Source organism: Pholcus phalangioides, unplaced genomic scaffold (genome assembly GCF_987345545.1).
Source record: "Pholcus phalangioides strain wild (caught in Gottingen) unplaced genomic scaffold, Ppha-v1.0 ptg000020l_1, whole genome shotgun sequence".
NCBI classification, from domain to species: Eukaryota; Metazoa; Arthropoda; class Arachnida; order Araneae; family Pholcidae; genus Pholcus; species Pholcus phalangioides.
Genome location: NW_028301613.1, coordinates 9,328,761 through 9,349,770, shown reverse-complemented (window position 1 = coordinate 9,349,770; position 21,010 = coordinate 9,328,761). Strand labels below are relative to the sequence as shown.

The 21,010-nt window shown below is 40.4% G+C and overlaps 1 long non-coding RNA gene across 1 annotated transcript in view; it reads right to left on the bottom strand.

The window, feature by feature from the left end:
* Positions 1–21,010, bottom strand: part of LOC149070950 (uncharacterized) — a 52,240-nt gene that overhangs the window by 4,094 nt on the left and 27,136 nt on the right. The gene's annotated exons all lie outside the window — the stretch shown is intronic.

Sequence of the window (21,010 nt, the reverse complement as noted above, 5' to 3'; positions counted from 1 at the left end):
GTGGTAGAACTCCTTAATACACAATGGTATATGAAGGCGTCTTACGTAGGCGAAGGGCAAGAGATAGCACTACTGTTGCTGACGTCACAGCTTACTTGATCACGTGTGCAGAGGCCCGTGTAATTTAGGTGGTCGTGGCTAGACCCAGGGAGCGCAAATTTCATTCTGAAACCTCGCCTTCAACATTACAAGGAGGCGTCTTAGCCAATGGCATAGCTGCCGAGTCTCCCGAATTTTAGCTTCATCTCTCGACCTCCCGAAAAGTTCTTAAATCTCCCGAATTTTTACGAAAATCACAAAAAATCCCTAACTGTCCCTAAAAATTCCCGCTTCTGAAAACAATCCCTCAAGAATTAGTTTTTCCCTTAGAGGAGAAATACCAATCGAGGAAAAATAAAAACACTTTCTCCTCGATGGTTTTTCCCCCTTTCGAAATGACGTCGCAAGTGGGGGGGGGGGGAAGATAGTGGGAAATTCCTTTTTTATATAAGGAAGTTCTACAAACACTGATTGTAACAAGAAAAGTTGTTTGTCCTACCGTGCAGGGAAATAGCTTAGCAGCCAATAGTCCTGGATAATAATTGAAGATTATAGTGACGCGCATGTAGTCAAAACTTCCTCTTTTGTTGAAGTTAGGTACGTGCAATAACAAAACATGAATACTGATAAGCAAAAAAAATATTTAATTTTTCTTTTTGTACAAATTGTGTTAAGGATATAAACATCGGTCATGATGGAAAGACTGACATCATCACCATGCGAAATCAAAAAACATCAAGCAAGTGCCACAAAATGTCAGTGTTCATCAAAAATTGACGCGTTTTTCCTTTCATCTTCCGAGGATTTTGGGATCATTCGCGCAGAATGTTTGTTCACATCGTTTCTGATTGGACACAATATTTTTTTTAGATCACCATTGAAGTTTTGGCCTCCAATTTCACTTGTTTTTTGGGTAGGGATTTTATTCCCAAGGGTTTATCTTCCACACACACGTGTGTAAAATTCCTATTTTATTTGACTCCAATTTTTGTGTTGACATTTTATTCCCTACGCTTCAACTTTTATATGTGGAAAATCCCTATTTTATTTGGAAAATTTCCCTTTTGTGTTTATTAAGGAGTGGTTTTAGTATAAAATACGCGTCTGCGCGAAAATCTTCCCTAATTTTCATTTTAAAAAGTTGGCAGCTATGCAATGAGCATATCCCATGGTAAAACCCGAGTACATATGGAATTTTGTTGCCCGGGTTTTCTTCAATGAGACATTTTGGATCACATGATATCTCCCTTTTTCTTTGAGCGACATGTAAACCGTGTCTAAGTTAACCAAACTTCCTGCGCGACTCATGAAAGAAACAATCTAGATTTAAAGAAAAGTAGAAATGAATATATTTTTTTCCTTTTTCAAGGGGCGCTAGGTATTTAGATTCTCCCCCCCCCCCTCTTTTGAACTTCAAGCTATCCATCTGCCAACAATACGGAGACATTAATTTTCATGCTTGAGATGTAAATAAAATGTTGAAATCAATGTTATTGCATGGATATCCAACTTAAATGTAGGCCCGGCTAATTAGTTCATATTTAATTTTCTGAGCTTACTATCTATAAGCGAACTCAAAAATGGAGAATTCAATACAATTTTTAAAATTATTGATGTGGCAGGCAACATCCCACTAAATTTCCGCATTTCTACAATAAAATCGACAATTTTAACGCTGATTTCTATGGGGATGGCCCTTTGCTAAGACCCTCAAAGTGATGCTGATTACAAATACAACGCCACAACAGGCAAAATGCCCAACGAGGTGGCTGATAAAAAGATGCCCATAAAAATATGGTTGTCATATGTTTCAAAAATACAGCAACCCAATTAAAAATGCAATTAACACAAATTACAAACAATATATACACATGATAAAATATTATACAATGCCCATAAAGAATACTTATGGTTGTCTTATTCTAAGAATGGATAGCTTCTCGATTTACCCCAACATGTTTATCGTATTTCTTTTTAAACGTGTCAATTGTGTTACAATTTACTACCTCCGGGGGTAAGCTATTCCATTTATTAACAACCCTATTGGAGAAAAATTCCCTGCGACACCATAACCTTGCATTGTCCCTCACCAATCGATACTGGTGTCCCCTTGTAAAAGCAGTTCATGGTCCATCCTATCCATCCCATTGAAAATTTTGAACACTTCGATCATATCTCCTCGACACCTGCGTTCATCCAATGTAAACATATTCAAAAAATGAAGTCTTTCTTCATAACTCAAGCCCTGTGTGCCAATAAGGACACGCGTAGCTCTTCTCTGCACCCCTTCAACCAAGTCTATGTCCCTCTGTAGGTATGGTCTCCAAAACCTTACAGCATGCTCCAGTCCAGGACGAACTAAGCCTCGAAAAAGCGGAAGAATGACTTTAGGAGAACGCGAAGAGACCTTTTTGAAAATGAGACCAAGCATTCTATTCGATTTTTTGACAACCGCTGAACAATGTTCAGAAAACTTAAGTCGCTCGTCAATGAGAATTCCCAAATCGGTGACTCTAGTTGCATCCGGGATAGTGACACCATTCAACTCGTAAGAGAACCGTGGGTTGTTCGAACCAAAATGAGCGACCATGCACTTATCTACGCTAAACGTCATGCTCCATTCATTTGCCCATGCTGCAATCTTGTTTAAGTTGGTCTGGAGCAACTCCCTATCGCTTTCATTTCCGATTACCCCCATTAGCTTCACATCATCTGCGAATTTGCTAGTAATTCCATCGATACCCTGATCGAGTTTGTCGATAAAAAGTGAAAAAAGTATGGGGCCAAGGACACTTCCCTGAGGAACTCCACTTGTGACGTCTGTCCAACCAGAGAATTCCCCGTTCACCATAACTCGTTGCGACCTATCTCTTAACCACGATTCTATCCAATTCAGCAAGTTGCCCCCTATTCCAATCTCGTGTAAACGCTTCAAGAGTTTGCCATGTTGGACCCGATCGAATGCCTTCTGGAAATCAAGGTAAACAACGTCGACATTTTTGCTCTTACCCAAAGCCTTAGTCACGTAATCATAGAAGCAAAGGAGGTTAGTTACACATGACTTCCCCTTCCTGAACCCATGCTGATTATCCGACAATACATTATTCTCGTCTATCCACTTCACAAACTGCCTTTTGATGATAATTTCCAAAATTTTCGAGAGGGAGCTCGTCAAACTCACTGGACGATAATTAGACACCACTTCTCTACTACCCTTCTTAAATATCGGAACAACGTTAGCCAGTTTCCAATCTCTCGGGACGATACCCTCAGCAACACTACTCCTGTATATCTGTGCGACTGGCCCCAACAATTCATTAGCACCTTCCCTGAGAACCCTGGGATAGATATCATCTGGTCCTGGTGCTTTGCTTGCACATACATTTCTTAGAAGATTTAGGACCTCCACGTCTTCCACTTGAATATCGTTGAGCGTTTTATTACCCCATGCAACACCCGTATATCGAATATCATTATCTCCATTAAAAACCGACGCGAAAAAGTCATTGAAAGCACTACACATGCCTACATTGCTCTCTACTTTTGAGCCTCCTATCGAGAGGGGGCCAACTGTCCCCTTACATCCATTATTGACGTATCGAAAAAATGATTTTGGGTCAGAGCCAATGTTATCTGCCAACCTAGATTCAACTTGCTTTTTACTATCCCTTATCGCTTTCTTCAACAGTCTTCTTCTATCAGTAAACAATGATAGGTCACCTCGTCCACTTTTATACTCTCTGAATGCTCTTTTCTTTTCAAGATAAAGGTTCCGCACGCTATCCGTGAACCATAGAGGGTGTGATGTACAAACACGCTTTTTTCGAACAAAGGGTATGACGTCATGCAAAACAGAGGACAGCTTCGTACTAAATTCTTCCCATTGACTTACCACCCCTACTGATTCCAACCGGTCTTTGAAAACTTCCGCTAACCTTCTTCGCAAAACATCAAAGTTAGTTCTCCGAAAACAAGGAACCAGTCTTTTGTTATCAACCTCACCCGAGGAAAAGTTACAGTGAAATCTGACGATACGATGATCACTGGAAGAAAACTCTTCCCCCACCGAAACATGTTCAACTAGATCCTCAGAACTAGTAAGAACTAAATCCAAAATAGCAGTACCCCTAGTGGCTTCTGATACATGCTGATACAAAAAATTTTCGAGCACCAACTTAAGAAAGTCTCTTTCATACTGATTTCCAGATGAAAGGTTCTCCCAATCAATACCCGGGTAATTGAAATCCCCTAGTATGAGAACCCTCTTTCGCTTACACATGTAGGAAATTTCATCATGCATTTTGGCGATATAGTTTTGATCCCTATTCGGTGGATTGTAACAAACCCCAACAATAAGCTTATGACGTCTTTTGTTCTCAAGTTCAACCCATATGGTTTCAATATCACTTCTCTGCACGTTACACTCTCTAGCCTTCAAACATGATTTCACGTATATCAACACTCCACCCCCTTTCCTATCAGATCTATTTCTCAAAAAAGTATCGTATCCGGAGATGTGTAAGAAAGATTCATCCCCATCGTTTGTCCAAGATTCTGTAATGACTATAAGATCCAAGTCCTCCACAACTATCATAGTTTCTAAAAAATCTTTCTTGTTACCCAAGCTCCTGGCATTTATTAACACACATTTTAATTTGCCCGGTGGTTTGTTGTCAATCGAGAAGCCATCCAAGTCAGAGGTGGGTAATTCCCCGTCAGTACTGTTGTGGTTAATTGGACGTCCGCGTGGACGTCCGAATTACGATTCGGACGTCTATTCAAACAGCCTCATTACTGAGAGGATTGAAAAAGTTGCAAACCATTACAGAGGCATAAACTATTATACATATACTGGCAGCATTAAAGAAGTGACAAACCATTGTAAAGGCACATACACGTCTGAAATGCATTGCTAGGGAACCACGATAACCAAAGTAAAAGTTTAGAAAGTGATTGTTGATGCCCAAAAACCATTGTTGCCCGACAGTTTTTCGCCCGTTTCGGGCATTTGCCCTGTTCTGACGAGCCTGTTGTTCAAGTCGGGTCTCATTTAGTATATAAGCAAAATTTGATGATCGATCTAAAATTGTAGATTTGTATAGAGAAAACACACACAGAAAATCAATTTTATATATAGACTAGCTATAATACCCGTCGCTGCCCGGGTTTTCTTCAATGAGGCTTTTTGGATCACGTGATATTTCCCTCTTTCTTTGAGGGACATACAAACCGTGTTTAAGGTAACTAATACCTTACTTGCCGCTGTGGTGGTCGAGTGGTTATAGTGACGGACTCGTGATGCGAGGATCCGGGTTCGAACCCCACAGTGGTGGTCGGCTGAAGTTGGTTTTCTGTGGTTCCCAACTTCAAGGCGCAAATGCGAGCCGATCTCCCCGTTAACAAGTCTCGCCACAGAGAGCAACAGTCCTACAACGATAAATCATTCAATCATAACACTTCACTCATAGTTAGAAAAACTGGTGGCAGATGGCAGCACTACACATAACAAGCATTACAGAGAAACAAAAAAACTTCACGTCAGGTATCACTACACGTACACGCACATTCCCGCATGTACCGATTCGTTGGGGGTTCCGCGGGGTAGGGGGTGTGGGCGGGGTGCATGTGTGGTGTAGCAGTAGTAGGTAGGGCCTCCAAAAAATGGCTCGGGGATCCATGATGTTCTTAAGTCAGCCACCTCGTTGGGCAATTTGCCTGTTGTGGCGTTGTATTTGTATAATATTAGGACTTCCCGCGCGACTCATGAAAGAAACAAATTTGGATTTAAAGAAACGTAGAAATGAATATATTTTTTAATGGGCGCTAGAGATATTTTGATTCCACTCCCCCCCCCCCCCCCCCGAACTTCAAGTTATCCATCTCCCTATTTCTGCTTAAGAAATGCTTAATTAAAGCTGTGGAATTTCTTCGATATACTTTACGGGCCCATAATTAATTTTAAAACAGTTTAATATTAAATTTATGCAGTTGAATATTAAAACACAATACAGACACATTAATTTTCATGCTTGAGATGTAAATAAAATGTTAAAATCAATGTTATTGCATTGCATATCCAACTTAAATGTAGGTCCGGCTAATTACTTCATATATGACATGAATGTCGCTCTCCACTTGTTAATACAAGATATATAGAAGACTGGATGTTGTGAAGAATATTTATTACTTGAGATGTTACTTTTTTAAGGAAGGGAAAAACTCATCTCTGCCTCTACCGGGAGTCGAACCCGGGTCCCTCGATTGCCGGACGAGTGCTCTGACCACTAAGCTACAGAGGAGATAGAGATTTTCCTTCGCTAGAGCGTATATATGCCGAACGGAACCGTGCAATGGACGGTGAAACCAATCAGCTAATAGCTCATGGACGACGAGCCACCAGAGGGCTATATATATGACATTAATGTCGCTCTCCACTTGTTAATACAAGATATATAGAAGACTGGATGTTGTGAAGAATATTTATTACTTGAGATGTTACTTTTTTAAGGAAGGAAAAAACTCATCTCTGCCTCTACCGGGAGTCGAACCCGGGTCTCTCGATTACTTCATATTTAACTTTCTGGGCTTCGTATATCTCTAAGCGAACTCAATATTTGAAAAATCGACAATTCAATACAATTTTTACTGATGTGGCGGAAAACCCACTATAAATTTCCGCATTTTTACAGTAAAATCGGCAATTTTAACACTGATTTCTATGGGGATCAGCCTTTGCCTAACCCTCAAAGTGATGCTGATTACGATTCGGACGTCTATTCAAAAAGCTCTCATTACTGGGAGGATTGAAAAAATGGCAAACCATTATAAAGGCATAAACTATTATTATACATATATACTGGCAGCATTAAAGAAGTGACAAACCATTGTAAAGGTATTGCTAAGGAACCAAAGTAAACGTTCCGAAAGTGATTGTTGAGGCCCAGAAACCATTGTTGCCCGACAGTTTTTCGCCAATTTGTGGCATTTGCCCTGCTCTGACGAACTTTTAAAGTAGCCTATCGTTCAAGTCGGGTCCCATTTGGTATATATGCAAAATTTGGTGACGATCGATCTAAAATTGTAGATTTGTATAGAGAACATTCACACACACAGAAAATCAATTTCATATATAGACTAGCTATAATACCCGGCGTTGCCCGGGTACAAAAATGGGAAAGAAAACATGTTGCGAATTTGTATAGTTTCAAAAATGAGAAAATTTTATAACAAAAATGAGAGAAAAAACATTTCGCGAAATTGCTCAATATAAAAAATGAGAGAAAAACATGCTATACGAACTTGTATAACGATAAAAATGAAAGAAAAAGCATTTTGCGAACTTGCATAATTACAAAAATAGATAAGGGAACATGTTTCGAACTTGCACAATTGCCAAAATGGTAGAACAATTCGGATTTGTATAATTACAAAGATGCGGGAGAAAACATGTTGCGAACTTGTATAATAACAAAATTGAGAACATGTTGCAAACGTGTATAATAAAAAAAAATGAGAGAAAAAACGTGTTGCGAACTTGCATAATTACAAAAATAGATAAGGGAACATGTTTCGAACTTGCACAATGCCAAAATGATATAGAAATGCGAATTTGTATAATTACAAAAATTCGGGGGAAAACATGTTGCGAACTTTCATAACAAAAATTTAAGCATGTTGCGAATTTCGAAATTATCATTCTAAAGCTTTATGATAAACAATGTTTTTAGTCTTTCCTTCCGGAGCAAATACATATAAGTTTTCAGGTAATCCCACCCTGGAACATGCAACATAAAGCTGGTCGTGGGAGAAGCATGGATTTTCCAGATTGATATCTGCAACTTTGAGAGATTGTGCTTGAGCTTTATTGATGGTAATGGCAAAGGCAAGTCTTATGGGAAATTGCAATCTCTTGAAATCAAAAGGCAAGTTAGTTGGTATCATAGGCATTCGTGGAATGAACACATCTTCACCACTTCCAGTCAATATTGTCGCTTCTATGATGTTGACCATAAGTTTCTTGATGCGTAGCCTGGTTCCATTACACAGTTTTGGAGGATCCAGATTTCTCAGAAGCATAATTGGAGCTCCGACGTTTAAAACCAGTCTATGAGGAGGCAATCCCAGTGGTTCTAAGGAGTTGAGGAATTCTGTTGTGGTGGCTTGATCATTTTCAACGACTGTCAAACGATTTGTAAGCAACTTCGGGATCGGGAAGCTTGCTTTGTATTATCATGTTTATTGCATTAACATTGTCGTTTTTTGGAGACAAAATTGCTCGCCCGCATAGCCATTCGGTGTTTTTAAAATTTCCACGGATGTTGGGAAAAACTTTGTTGACAACTTCCTGGAGCGACGGTAACAGCTGACAAAAATCAGGCGAAAAAGAAAATAACATGGTGGTCGGATCCGTCGGAAAATTGCCATTGCCAAGACGCAGTAATTCACGTGAGAATTTTTGCATCGACGGATTTCTCTGTAAATAAACTCTCATATTTATCTTTAGTGCTAACTTTTTAGTGTACTTCCAAATATGGGATGCTTTGAGACATGCGTTCAGTTGGTCCACTGGTGTTGAACGTGGGATGACAGGGAGAGTTTGGCGAAAATCTCCTGCAAGAACAACTACAGCTCCTCCCATTATACTCGAGTTTCCTCTAATATCCTGCATGGTTCTGTCAAGTGCTTCAAGAGACTTTTTGTGGGCCATTGTGCACTCATCAGGAAAAATAATCTTGCATGCCTGAAGTACTTTGGCTTGACCAGTATGCTTGCTGATGTTACAGACGGGATTTTCCGACCATGTCACATTCAAAGGTAATTTGATAGCTGAGTGTGCAGTTCGTCCTCCATCCAGTAACGTTGAAGCAATTCCAGAGGAAGCCACGGCGACAGCAATACCACCATTTTTACGTATCTCGGCCAAAAGCAAGTTGATGAGGAATGTTTTTCCTGTACCTCCTATTGCATCAAGAAAAAAAAGTCCACCGTTTCCATGAATAACAGAATGAAAAATAGCACTGTATGCATCTCGTTGTTCTTCATTCATAAGGGGCTTGTGGACAGAAACATACGTTTCCAAATTGCTCTTATTGTAGTTCTCTCAATAAATCTCTATCGAGAGCATCAGACACATTTTGCGAAGGCGCATCGAGACCAAGCTGAGTGAGAGTTTTTCCATTGATGGCTAAACATACATTTTCAAGCAATATCAAGCTTTTATCGAAAATGTCTGATGTGAAATTCAAGTCCAAGCCTGGACACGCTTTTCGTGCTTGCATGAGAATATCTTCGCTCAGATTGGTTTTGTGCTTTTCCCACAGATTTTTGGGGTTAGATGGGCTGCAAGTTGTCAGTATAATTGCAAAAAGCCTTCGCAATTGAGCAGGAAAGGACAGGAGTGACGCTTCAGATAATGTCATCTCCCAATGCTGGTCGTCTTCTAGCAAACCGTGCTTCTGACATGCTTCCCTGAATGAACACACTTCTCCTTCAAAAGTTTTCAGATGAGTGAAAGAAGTCGGACCTCGGATGATATGGAGCAATAATCTCGGATAGTAGCACTCTACATTGTTTGGGTGAACTGTGTAGACTCGTCCTAATGTATCCGTTGCTCTTATATCATCGTATCCTGGTACTGGATAGCCTTTTTTCCTCTTGCTGAACGTTCTTCTCGACGTGTCCCATGCGTAATTCTTGGGAACTTCTGAGTACAGCAACATTTTTGCAAATAGATCTTGTTGACATAAAATGAAAAAGGCTGTCAATGTTGTGTTTGGGGGGGGTTGGGCAGCTTTCTCCCGTACGTTTTCAGCAGTGAAATAGATTCGTTGTCCATTTTCGAGGTGAACGCTGAGATGAACAACTGCTGGATAACGATCATGAATTGGAAAATTTAGAATCCTCCAAATTGCTTCATTACTGCTGATATACCTTCCCATTTGATACCTCGTGATCTCGTCATTTGGCCTACTTCCGTCAGCTAACTCGAAAACGGCCATGTCACTGCCCTTGTTGACATATTTACAAATGTATTTGATTGATTTCACAGAGTTGCAGTATTCGACATTTATATGAGCCTGGAACATCTTCGAAAGCATTAAAAGGATATTTTTTCGAGCACTTTCCATCCTTCATGCATGGCGAATTGGGATTAAGGGCTCCGCATGGTCCATGAATCATATTCTTTGTAATGACTTCAAACAACAGAGGATCTTTTTTTGGATCTGGAAGTTCCGCTGATATGACACTGTCGATCTGAGTTGGACGAATCTTATCTTGGAGCCATATGAGCATGTGGAAGTCCTCTTTTTTGCCATTCGACTGAATACATCCAACAGCGACTTTCCCCATAAACATAACTCTTGGTTATTACGTCAATAAACTTGTCAGTTTTTGTTTAAAAACTCTCGCGGTCAAATCATGTCTATCACTTGGCACTTGACCGACCATAAGTTCATCTTTAACCTCGGGCCAAGCAGGATTACACGTGAAAGTGATGAATAGATCTGGACGGCCAATATGATCGAACGTAAGACATAGCATCTTGAGCATACTCGTGCATATGCCGTGGACTTCCGGTATACGTTGCCGGTAAAATAACTGTTTGGCCGATGTGTGGTACATTTCCATCGCTAGCTACGGCATCTTTCAAGTGAATGTAGTCATCCACTCGTAGCTTCTTTTGGTTCAACCTTATGAAAAGAAGGCGCTCGCTTTCAATTTTTGCATACATATCAACAACAAATTGATGGAAAAGTTGGCGACATTTTAAAATGTGGTTTGAACACTGATCTCTCATCATTATTCTATATGCATAGAAATCATTGGCAGATACTTTTTTATTGGTTGATAACTCTGTGTTGGGATCAGCTTGCTTAAGATTGAAGTGATATCCATCTTCCACTTGCCAAAACAGCAATGGATACTGGAGGGCATCATATGAGCGATGCGTTAACGAAATTCGTTGGAGAACATCATTTCGTTTGTGAATGACTATGTCCCGGTTATCGAATTCATTCCCTACCACGATTATTGCCACCTCATTAATGGTGGGAGAATTAAAGCGTCTCATGTTCACCCATAGGTTTCTTGTCCGCTCGTATAACTATCTTATATCCATCAGAAGGCATTTTTTCCAATGCCGTTTTGAACAAAATAACTAAATTGTTATTATTATGAAAAAGTCTCTGCAAATTTAGTATTATATCTTTTCTCATTCCTGAAATATTGTCGCAACGTTGGTTGGCTTCAATTTCTTCATTGCCCATTAAAATACACTTGCAGGAATTTTGGTCTTTCTTTGGTTTGGGGAAGAAGAGATCCAGCTTTGTGATAAATTTGACCTTGAATTTTGAAAGTTGGCATGAAACCCGTTTCTTTTACAGTTGCTGTTGTGCCAAAAGATGTCATTTGAAAGCATGAATTGTATTTTCTTATATTTTGCAAGAAATATTTTGCTTCTGGTGTTGTGCCCGACGCATAAGAAAGGAATGGTTCCGGAGGTTCATTTAATGGCAATAGTTAAACTTTTCTATTTGAACAAAACATTCCTGGTGATTCAGTTTTGAATTTTTTAGCTTGACAATAATTACATTTCCGATTTATTTTTCCAATTAATACTTTAGGATGGTACTAATAGTTGCAGTTTTGATTATAACTGAATGCTACCAATTTCAAGTCAGATGCTGTTTCTTTTGATCGTCCATGACGATTACGGTCTCTTTCTAATCGATCTCGACACTGCTGAGCTGTTTCGTCTTCCTAGCTGATGCAGTTCTTTTCTTATTCTGCTAAAGTCGGTTGACTCGTTGATCCATCGTTTGTTCTTCCTAGCTGCTGTGGTTCTTGTCCGATCCTGCTCCAGCCGGCTCACTCGATGATCCGTTGTTTCCTCTTCTCTGGCTACTGCGGTTCTTGTTCGATTCTGTTCAAGTTGGCTGACGCGTTGATTCATCGTTTCTTCCCCCCTAGCTGCAGCGGTTCTTGTTTTATTTTCTTCGAGTCGAATTCTGCGTCTGTTCGTTGTTTCCACGGCTCTTGCTGCTGCAGTTCTTTTGTTTTCTTGTTGTCGAGATTGACGTTGGTGGATGGTTTCGACGGCTCTCAGTACTTCAACTCTTCTTTAGTTTTCACAAAGTCGGGATTCCCGATTTTGCAGCGACTCCGATTTCCTGGATAATTTGATTTTTTTTTTGTTTTTGGATTGATAAATCCTATCGCTTTTCGTTTTTTTTGGAGGCATTTTTTTTACGCAATACCACTAAATAAGAACATGGAGGAAAGAATAACAGGATGTGACGCGATCAGCGCCTCCGTTGAGAAAGCATGGGGAATCTGGGTTGCCAGATGAAGCCAGTGATCGCTCTATTAAAGGGACCAAGTAAGCCCAAACAAACCGTGGCTTCCCATGCTTTCCTATGAGAAACATTCCCGTTTTTAAAAATCATTTACTATTCACTTTAGGAACTCGATTTTTTTCCCTCAAATTCTTTGGATATATTTATACAATTGAACGAGAGCTTTTACAATTTTAGTTGTTATTTGTTTTCGAATATTAACTTCAACAACATAGAATCTTTTACAAAAATTACCAAAATTTACCCATATCTTGTGCCACAAATTTTCTTCTCGGCATTTTAATTTTAAAAAAAAATTATGCCAATGTATGTAACACCTCAGTGCTGGGAGAAAGACAATGTTTAAAGACACTTGAACAAGCGGTGTTTGAAAAAAATCTGACTTTTTTTGCGAAAAACATTATATATGCAAAACATTAGCATATATAATGCCTTTCAGCTGTTTATACTAAAATATTGTAGAAATATTTCTCCATTCCAGGCAAAAACTCGAACACAGACACAATTTTAGATTTCAATTTAGAATTCCATTCGAAACTTTTTTGTCGAATTTTCGTACACATACCACTTTAAAAGCAAAGTAATTGAAGAGGAAAAAAAAACAGCCCAGATAATTTTTCTAAATACTATAGGCCAGAGAGATGACTTATCACGGCTCGTAAAAAAAGTTTTTTATTTTTTAATATTTTTTTCTCAATACATCTACATAGCGGAAAGTTCGGATGGGCAGCATATATTTCCAGTAATACGTATTCAAGAATATGAGAGTGGAACGGAAGAAGGGTGGCGAAATTTGTACAGCCTACAGGCAGCAAAACCATAAATACCCAGTGGCGGACGACGTTCGAGCACTTCCAGTACTTTGAGGCACGGGGGCGGCAAAATGCTGTTTGCCCCGGACGGCTGAATCATGTTTGCCTCGGGTGGCAAAAATCCTAGCTACGGCCCTGTCAGAAGGTGCTCGAGCACCTCAGAACTGATTCAGAAATCAAAATTCCTCATGTAAAGCTTAAGATGAGCGCCCACAGGCCTGAAACACTTTCGTGTGAAAATTATGAAACTAATTCATAGTCAAACACATTGACTGGGCGCAGGGAATCCCGTAATATAAGTTTAATTGTATAGAGAGATAGACAGATACAACCGTACAGCATGGCCGCGTAAACAAGACTGATAGTTGCCACTCTTATCAAAAGTAAATTGTACAAGATAAACAAAACAGAAGAGTTGCCATTCTGTAAACCAGCAGAATATAAAACTTCAACATTTCGAAATGTCCCGGATCTATCATAATGATGAACGAAACAAAAAGGCAAGATAAACAGTTAAAGAAAAAATTATGAAATTGCATTTTATTGCAGCTTCATATTATTTTAATTAATCATATTCCCATAGACATTAATGTGATGCATCACATTTTTAAAATAAATTGAAGCACTGAACTAAAACTTATGACGATTCGAGAGTGAAAAGTGATCTTCCCCCTTTTCAAAAATAAATTAAAAATATAACAACCCCTTATATAAGGATAAGATTTTATTTTTCCCCTTTATTGAATCATGTAGATTACCTGAAGACGCATTAAATGGTCATGGTGCTTAAATTTATTTAGTTATTAATATTTTAAAAGAATACGATCCGGCAAAACACATGTTAAGTATAGGGAAAAGAGCGGTAGCCCATAGGGTTGCCACAACGGCTTCAATTTTCGTTTCTGATGTCACCTCCTGTTATTCTTTCGTCCATGAAATAAGAATCATTTGGAATTATTGTAAACACAAAAAATCAGGCGTTTAGATAGATATACTTCATCACTTCTCAACGCAGACTCTCAATACTGACTTGGCCTTTGTAACAGCTTGGACTTCCATTTCTCCTAGCAACAATACTTGATGCTTCAAAGTTTTCTCCATGTACTGGAACCATTAAAGAAGTGACAAACCATTGTAAAGGCATGTACACGTCTGAAACGCGTTGCTAGGGAACCACGTTAACCAAAGTGAACATTCCGAAAGTGATTGTTGATGCCCAAAAACCATTGTTGCCCGACAGTTTTTGCCCATTTGGGGCATTTGCCCTGCTTTGACGAAATTTTGAAGTAGCCTATCGTTCAAGTCGGATCCCATTTGGTATATATGCAAAATTTGGTGACGATCGATCTAAAATTGTAGATCTGTATAGAGAACATTCACACACACAGACAGACACACAGAAAATCAATTTTATATATATAGATAAGGAATTCTTACCAGAAGAGCAAACTGTGAATGGTGACTATTATGTGGGTATTTTAAATCGTTTATGGGCCAGAATTGTTCGAGTTCGACCCGAATATCGGGAACAAGGGACATGCTTGTTGTTGCACGACAATGTACCAAACGCGGCCCACAAATGCAAGATTGTGCGTGCTTTCTTGGCCCAAAAAAGGATTGTGTGCTGGATCACCCACCGTACTCACCTGATTTAGAAGCCTTTCACACGGAGCGGACACGGGCCCGGAAGAAGTTTTAACAATTAACCTATAGGTTAAAAATAAAAAATCACCTCGTTCTGCTCGTGCCAACGACCAACTCGCGTGGACCGATGAAGCAACAAAGTCGTTCACTTTGGCCAAAGATGCCATGGCAAATGCCACACTACTGAGACATCCACTTCCTGGAGCTAAATTAAGTGCTTGGGTAGATGCTTCAGATGTCGCAGTGGGTGGTGCTCTCATGCAATTAGCCGACATATGGGAACCCATCGCATTTTTCTCTATGAAATTGTCCAAAAGTCAAAACAAATGGTCCGCATACGACCGAGAACTGTTTGCAATTTATTCATCTATAAAAAAAATGCAAACACATGCTCGAAGGCAGAGAATTCATTATCTACACAGATCAGAGGCCCCTGATTTATGCCTTCAAGCAGAATTCAAACAAATGTTCGCCGCGACAGCTTCGTCATTTGGACTTGATATCCCAGTATTCAACCGATATCCGTCACGTCCAAGGCTCTCAAAATTATATCGCAGATGCACTGTCAAGAATCGAAATCGACGCAATAACTGGTTCTAAGGACATTAATTTCAAAGAATTTGGGGAATTTCAATCAAGCGACCCGGAACTGAAATAAATTTTGAAGGGTAACAACACATCTCTACAGCTGGAACTGAAGCCATGTCATCTAACAGATGGTGAATTATGGTGTGACATTTCAACTGGCTCACCCAGACCTTTCGTTCCAGACTCGTATCGAAAACTGATTTTTGACCACCTTCACAATCTATCGCATCCCGGAATCGCTGTAACAAAAAACCTCATTTGCTCACGATATAGCCAAACATGAACAAAAACATCACAGCTTGGGTACGCTGCTGCCAATCATGCCAGCGATCGAAAATCCAGAGGCATACAGTGGCACCTTTGAGTACCTTTGCATTTCCTGACAGTCGTTTTTCTCATGGGCACATTGACATTATAGGTCCTTATTCACCATCAAATGGGAACATCTACTGTCTCACCATGGTAGACAGATTTACAAGATGGCCGAACTGACACAGATACCAGATATATGTACCAAAATCATCTGCAAAGCATTCTTTGATTCTTGGATCAGTTGGTTTGGTTGTCCCTCAACAGTGACCACAGATCGTGGAACTCAATTTGAATCTCATCTCTTCCAGCAGCTCGCAGCACTACTAGGAACAGATCGCATACGAACCACTGCATATCATCCAATTGCCAATGGTCTGATCGAGCGATTTCATCGCACCCTAAAAAGTGCCATCATTGCTCACGACAATACCAAATGGTCAGAATCGCTTCTGATAGTCCTCCTGGGTCTACGATCCGCTTTCAAGGAGGATCTTCAAGCTACCTGTGCCGAACTGGTGTATGGAACCACTATTAGATTGCCATCTGACCTACTTTCAGATGAGGTGTCCAAATCTACACCATACTCTACCTATGCATCAATGCTGTCTTCGCTCATGAAGAGTTTATCACCCGTTACTCCATCTCATAAGAATACTTTCAAGATTTATGTTCATCCTTCTTTAAAATCTTGTTCTCATGTGTTCTTACGCGTAGACAAAGTTCGACCTGCATTAAGCGCACCCTACACTGGACCATATCCTGTAGTGCAAAGGACCGACAAAGTTTTTGTAATCAAAGTAAATGGTAAATCTATCTCAGTGTCTATTGACAGAGTCAAACCTGCATTCACCATGGATGACAGAGAACCACCTGCAGTCACCGAACTACCAAATGAGATCAGTTCTAAACAAGACTCCCAAAAGTCCAGTGTCAACGACAGAAAAAACAGTAACAACTCGTTATGGACGAAGAGTTCATTTTCCAGAACGGTTTGTTTCGTATTTTTGATTGCATATGTTTTTTTACACCCATTTATATTCTTGTGTTATGCCTTTGCATTTTCGCATATGTGTTTATATTATTTTCACATTTCTCGCATAAGTGTTAATTTACATTATTTTTTTTTCAAATCATTGCAAATATGTTAACATCGTATACATTCGTATTTTTCATTCGTCTTTGCAAAATATTGAATTCTCACCTGTCGCAAATATTTATACACACATGCACATTGCTTATTATTTGTTATAATTTTGTATCATCAATATATGAATGTCAATCTTGTATTTTCTACATTAGCGTTCGCTCGCTCACTGGGGGGAATAGTCTGTGGCGTCGCCGCCGACACGTGTGGGAGAAGAAAAGCCACTTCCTCAGAGCGATGATTGATGTACGCGCTCAAAGTGCCATCATGTGATTATTCTAGTTATTACGCAGTTCGTTTTTCGTCCTGTACATAGTATGTTGTGTAAATAAAGTCCGTCCCTTCGTGTAAGATAAAAATACATGTCTCTGTCTTGAAACTACACGCAACCGTATAATAATACAACCTATGCATCTCATAATTCCTGATAGACATTTTGTAGTGTTCTGTAGCGCGTCTCTCAGTTGACAACCTTGACGAAACAATATGGTATAAGGCTTGAGAGCATAAGAAGAAGAAAAGCCTCAGGAGACCGAAGGTTGCAAAAACAAAAGGGGACATTCGAAAATAAACAGAGAGGGAGATGGGTGTGAAAAAGCGATCGAGTAGGATCGTCGTCTCATGTTAACGTTCTTATTTTATTATTTTTTATTAATAAATTTCTGTTTATGCTTGTCATGATGAGTGCTCACTATTCAAAGAACATAAGGTCACTACATTGGCGCAGTCGGTTAGGATAGTGAGCAATAGATTGGACAATATTTAACGGAAAAACTTTCGTCGTGAGAAGGCGACGCGAAGAGAACTTTTGTCGTGAGGAGACGATACGAAGAGCACTTGAAGAGTGTTGGAAGAACGAAGGAAAAGTGCGGTGAGTGTTTTTTTCATAAGAAAATTCGCTGGTTTTCTTTTCTTTGAGAGAATCATGGCTTTCTTAGCCAGAGGCAAAAAAGAGGACTTACAGCAAGTCGCTGCGGAAATGGGGCTTGAAAATGTTATGCAGATGAAAGTATTTCAACTCAAATCCGCAATAATGGAGGCAGAATGCTATGACAAAGAGTTCATCGAACAGTTTCTGAACACCGTAATTGAGGAGAGAAAACGGACAGAGATGGAAGCAAGCGAGGAGAGAAAACGGAAAGAGATGGAAGAAAGTGAGGAGAGAAAACGGAAAGAGATGGAAGCAAGTGAGGAGAGAAAACGGAAAGAGATGGAAGCAAGTGAGGAGAGAAAACGGATGGAAGCTAGTGAGGAGAGACGAATGGAGTTCGAACTCAGAAAAATGCAACTAGAAAATGAAAGGATTCGCATCAGCGCGGCAGGTGAATCCCCGATTAACTCAATGGCAAGGCCAAGGATAGAGCTACAGAACATTTTGCAAAAGTTCGATCCGAAGAGCAACGAGATTAGCCTCTACCTGGTGCTGTTTGAAAGGCAAGCGAAAAGAGCCGAAATAAAAAGGGAACTTTGGGTTTCATATCTGATTGGACTATTACCTTATGATGTGGCGCAAATCATTGCTAGAGAAAATGAAGAGACAACAGATGACTATGACCAAGTCGAATCCATTTTGCTTAAGAGATATAAGCTTACTCCCGAGAGGTTTCGACAGATGTTCACGAAGCACAGTAAACGATCGGAAGCAACGTGGTGTGATTTTGCTTATGAACTCAGAAACTTCTTCACTGAATGGATCCGAGGCCTGGAGATTACCACGATTGAAGAACTGTCTGATTTGATTATTACGGATCAGATAAAACGGAAAGTACCGTCAGAGATTCGAGATCATTTTATTGACGAGTGGTCTCAATTCAAGCGACCCGACATCCTTGCTAGTAAATTGGATGACTACGAGAACGTCAGGGCAGACATCGGCAAGAGTTCGAAGGATTTCTTCGAAGAAGAAAAGTCATCGTTACAGCGACAACACTTCAGCTATGGAGAGGGACGAGAGACATCGACAAAAACAGCATATCCACCACCAAATCGGAAGTATCGTTGCGATAAAGGCTGGAACAAGACCGAGAACACGAATATCAGAAAAACCCCAAAGGAGTGTTACATCTGTGGACGGAACCATTTCGCTCGAGATTGTGACCGAAGATATAAGGCTAACACAAAAGAGAAATCGGAAGATAATGTGTTGATCGCAGAAATTCGATCGGAATTATTTAATTCCAGTGAATCGAGTCTGGATTTGAACCCTTTACGTTATGCTGACATTTGCGTAGATGATAGAAAAATCAGAAGCTTAGTGGATTCTGGTTGTCAAATCCCAGTGATTCATTCTGACTGTATACAGGGACCAATAACTAAGAAAGGGAAAATCATCTTAGCGAGTGCATTTGGAGAAAGAATTGAAGCATCCCTTGTGAATATCAGTGCTTCGCTGGAAATAGGAAATAACGAAGATTTTTGTAAACCTGTTGAAATTCTCGCTGCAGTAACAGATAAAATTCGAGAACAATGCATTATTCCACCAAACGTACATGGACTACTTTGCGAGGCCGCAGACACCGAAGAAGGGCGATTGTCCTTCCCCACTATAAGGGAATATCACAAGCCTCCTGCGACAGAGCGAAGGGAGAAGGGCGTGAGTGTGAATATTGAAGAGGAAAAGATGTCATCTCTACCCGAGGACAAATACAAAAGACAGACTGAGCTGGTGGATGACCTGGCTGAGCATTTCGACACCACCAAAATCTGCGAAATCAAACGCGAGAAGGTTGGAGAAACTCACCATCTCAATACAACCAAGAGCCGAAGCAAATCTGAGTGCACCCTACAAATGGAATTGGATCTAAGAAGGATCATAGCGGAAGCTCGTGATTATGACGAAATGGCATACTTGTGGACATCTCGGAGAGACGTCACTGATAAACCTGTCAGGAAATATTTCTGGGAATTTGAGAAGCTCAGCAACGAAACCGCGAAGCTTAATGACTTTGAAAACACCATATCCATGTTTCGGGATAGCTACGAATGTGACATACTCGAAGACGCCATATCTAAGCTGTGGAATCAGGTGAAACCGCCGTACAAGCAACTCCCCGTTGATGTCCAGTGCATGACCAGGAACTGCTATGGTAGCGACAAGATTCAAGAATGCGGACCCGTACCGGCGTATATTTTAGAGGACATGTGGACCCAGCAATGGGGTAGCATTATGGACCACGTGAAGCAATTTACCGAGAAGCCATCGGTGGACGTCGCTCCGGCATCAAAAGGGGAAAATATGACAGTGCTGGAAGTGAAGACGGCTGAAGAGTTTTTCACTTCACTGAGATTGAAGCCGATGACGAAGGTCTTCTGGAAGATGTCTATATTCGACAGATCCAAAGGCAAGAAGATAGTTTGCCACGCGTCTGTCCACGAATTGTCCAATGGATTGGACTTCTGGATCAAAATGTTCGCAGACAGAACCGAGGATGATTTCATCACTATTCACCATGAGATGGGACACATTCAGTTTTTCATACAGTACGAGCATCTGCCACACGTTTTCCGGGGCGGAACGAATCCTGGTTTCCACGAGGACATCCTCGTCCTGCTGTTGATAAAGGGCTTCGACATGAAACACGAGGGTTTAATCACGTTGATGTCCGACGTAATGCGGTCGTTTCTGAACATCGACGTGAACATGCTGATCCATGCCAATCGGTCCGACGAGTTGACGTCCGAGAAGTTCTGTGAGTGTGCCATACATTGCAGGAACGCGGCGACTGGAAAAGTGCTCAAGAAACTCCTCCAGACGGATTTCTTCCGAATCTCGGTGATACGCGACGTGGAGATCATCGAGGTGATAACGACCAGGGCATCTAGAGAGTTGGTTGATGCTGGACCGTTGCTGAGATACTTCGAGCCGCGCTGTTGGAATTCGTCAAAGAACAGAACAAACAAAAGAATTCAGTTTGTGTTTATAGGTAAACCCAATCTTGCGTGGGGGGTGTAGTGTTCTGTAGCGCGTCTCTCAGTTGACAACCTTGACGAAACAATATGGTATAAGGCTTGAGAGCATAAGAAGAAGAAAAGCCTCAGGAGACCGAAGGTTGCAAAAACAAAAGGGGACATTCGAAAATAAACAGAGAGGGAGATGGGTGTGAAAAAGCGATCGA